We start from the raw sequence: 3,650 nt of genomic DNA, 5'->3' as shown, positions 1-3,650 counted from the left end.
GAGGCTGACTTACCCACCAAACTGAGACCATAGTGCACCAGAATAAAATGCCAAATGGAATATATAATACATCATTATTAACTGCAGTCACCATGCAGTGCCATAGATTACTAAAACTTAGTCCTCCCATCTAACTGAGACTTCACACCTTTTCATTAACATCTTCCCTTTCCCCATCTCTTCCTTCCTCCCTAACCTCTAATAGTCACCTTTCTACTCTCTGTTTCTATGATATTGACATTCTTAGATTCCACGTATCTAAGATCATACAGTGTTTGTCTCTTTGTGCCTGCTTATTTTACTTAACATAATGTCTTCCAGTTCTATCTATGTTGTTGCTAATGATGGAATCTCCTTATTTTTAATTCTGTACAGTATTTTACTGCATATATGCTATATACCACAATTCCTTTATCCATTCATCTACTGATGGACACTTAGGTTGCTTCCATATTTTGGTTATTGTGAATAATGCTGAAATAAACATGAGAGTGCCGACATCTCTTTGACATACTGATTCCTTTGGCTATACACCCATAAGAGGGATTGCTAGATCATATGGTATTATATTTTTCAAAATTGCCAAAAGAATTAATTTTTAACATTCTTACCATAAAAAGAGATAAGTTGGTGAGGTGATGTATATTTTAATTCGGTTCAGTTTTTTACAATGTAGACATAGGTCAAAACATTGCATTGTACCTTCTGAATATACACAATTAGTATTTGTCAACTAAAAATAAATAAATATATATTTTTTAAAAAACAGTGAAAGAAAAACCTTTAAAATGGAGAAACAGCAGATAACACTTGCAGGTAGCTAGCTCTTGCAGAGAAGGGTTAAGGTAAGCTGAGCTTACCTTACTTACTCTACTCCCTTCACTCACAGAATGAGACGGGGCCAGGGCCAAGCATGTCATTGCTTACCCTACTCCCTTCACTCACAGAATGAGACGGGGCCAGGGCCAAGCATGTCATTTGCACCATTTGGAAGGAAAAATCAGATTCAAAGACACGCTATTTCTCCTAACATAGGAAGCAATATCTTTTTTAATTACTTGGAAGGAAGTAATTAATTGTGCATTTTTGAGTTCTCCTTTGTTCCCTAATTATCTCTGATTCCTCTAAGTAATTTTGTGAGGTTTTTTGCGTGCTTTGCTCAGTCTTGCTATTCCATGTTTCTGGCTTTACTCCAGCATCGGACTTGCTGTGATCATCAATTCATGTTAAAAAATGAGTCAATGAAACACTGAGCATGGGCTCTTGAATGAAGATGTTCTTCTTTCCACTGTACCTCTCTAATCTTTATTTATTTATTGACACATAAGTCAATAAGAGTCTTCCTGGGCTTTAGGCTGAGGATTATAACAGTCAGGTTATACTCAAATGGTGAGCAGAGCTGGGAATTATTTTTCTTAGACTCAGATAACAGAGAGACTGCAGTGTTAAAGACCGTGGACTCTGAAGCCTAAAATAGATTATCAGAGACAATTTTGTAATCATCCTAAAACTTCCAGGCAGATTCATAGTTTTACAGTTTTAGGAAGATAAAAATCTTTTGTCATTTGAAAGCTACTCAATTGAAGAATTACTGGGGATAAATAGATATTGCCTATAAAAGAGTTTACTTTTTAAATGGCCAAACTAAAACAATATGAGGTATTTAGATAATTTAGAGCTTATCAATATTGAAAAATAATTCTATTTTTCAGTAAATAAATGAATAAAATTTTCTGAATGTATCCCATCAACATTTCCTGTGGGGCATTCATGTGCATTTAATATAGTAACACTTTTAAAACGGAGTAAATATCTAGGCAAGTGATTCTCTAAAGTCTTTGTAGAATAGTAATCCCAGAAGATAACCCTTAAAATCCCTAAGCAATTTACTTAGTTTTCCTTTTGGGACTCATACTGCATGCTAACACATTCTAAGAAGCCATCAGTAAACAAACTTGTATCACTTTTTCCCAAATAGTTTGCCCTAATCATCATTTTCACATTAAAACTCATGAATATATCTTAGGACTTCAAGGCTAAACAGAGCATACTTTAGAAAATGCGGATCTAAGTTCATACTCTGTCCTAGTAAGCTAAAATGTATGGAAAGATAATAAAAAGCACAGTTATTATAGTACATTTTTGCCAAAGAGAAATGTGCAAAGTTTGTGCTATTTTAGTCAAATCATGTGGGAAACAACTATCAAATGCTTCAGCCAAAGATTTTTGCACTCAGGCACTTAATGACTGAGGTCCCTACATGCATCATTGATGATGATAGGAACTTTTTAAGGAATATTTGAGACTCTTCAAAATAAAACAATTTCTTGGAGAAAAATATGAGCAGGTGAACCTTCATTTAGGAGATAAATGTTTTGCTGTCAAAATACTTGTCTAAAATTCTGCTGTCTTTTAGGTTATAGACACTTTTTGTTAAAACACATATCTAGGTAAACATGACTAAAAATGATTAAAGCATAAAATGCTAAATGTGCTAGTAAAGTAAATGACATTCAAAAGACAGTTTGAAGAACTTCTTATCAAAATGGATTCTAGCAATTCTAGTTTTAGAATATGAAGATAGCATCTAGAATGGAATGGAATTAAAATCATCATGTTCACTGATGGTCACACTTATTTTTAAGCAGCAACACCATTATTTTAAAAAGAAATCTTACTCCGAATTATAATATTAAAAACTGATCAAAGTTGTGTTGAACTGATTAGAATCAAGTGGCCACCAGCTTCCCTCATCGCCTGACAGCATCTGCTTTACCCTCAGTAATGATTCAACAGCGTCCTCTAAAGGACCTTTTGACAAAGAGATTCCTATACTTCTACCTCCTGGGAGACAGCTCTGTGGGTCTCAGGGAAAACACTGATTTGGTGTAACATGATCACATTTCAGAAGTCCCCTTCTGTTCAAACGTTTCAGTGTTTGGAAACCTACCTCCTTAAATAGTAAGATTCTAAGGTGTGGCTTCTAGTGCTTTCTTCTAACTTGCATAGTTGTGGATTTCACTGTTAATTTTCCTTGCGGTATTTTCTGGGAGGTTCTGTGACTTCATGGTGTCATTATGGATTTCATTTGCAATTCACTAAAAAAAAAGTGGATAATGACTGTACTCAGCACTACTGGATTATAGCCATCACCTCAAAGAAGTCTTTTGTGAGTCTCTCTGCTAGAATAAAGTTTAATCTTTCCTCTTTATTTTTCCTGTTACAACTTAGGAGTTCCATTTTTTTAATGTTAATGTGTATGAAAGGCTTGGTATTCCCGTTGGTCTGGGGTAATCTTGAATAGGGAACATGACTCTCCATTTCTTCTACGTCTTTCATAGCACAGAATAGAAAAATAACAGCAATGCTGATTAACTCATGGAGTCACTGTAATTAATTCACTATCGTAAGTGGTTCCATAAAAAGAAAGAGGATCACATAATGGGAACCAAAGGACTAAAATGGCTTAAGATCCAAGGCAATCATATTTTAAATTGAAATGATCTTGAAAAGGTTACTGTTGATTAATTTTGAGCATCAAATTCTATTTGAAGAGCACCGGGAAATTCAACTCAATGAAGGAAGCTCCTAGAGAATCCTTGGGAAAAGTAACAAGCTCCTTTGTTTTATCTTGATTGTTTTGTGTTTTT

This window comes from Pongo abelii, chromosome 6 (genome assembly GCF_028885655.2).
Source record: "Pongo abelii isolate AG06213 chromosome 6, NHGRI_mPonAbe1-v2.0_pri, whole genome shotgun sequence".
NCBI classification, from domain to species: domain Eukaryota; kingdom Metazoa; phylum Chordata; class Mammalia; order Primates; family Hominidae; genus Pongo; species Pongo abelii.
The sequence above is the reverse complement of the archived record's forward strand: the minus strand, read 5'-3'. Positions refer to the sequence as shown.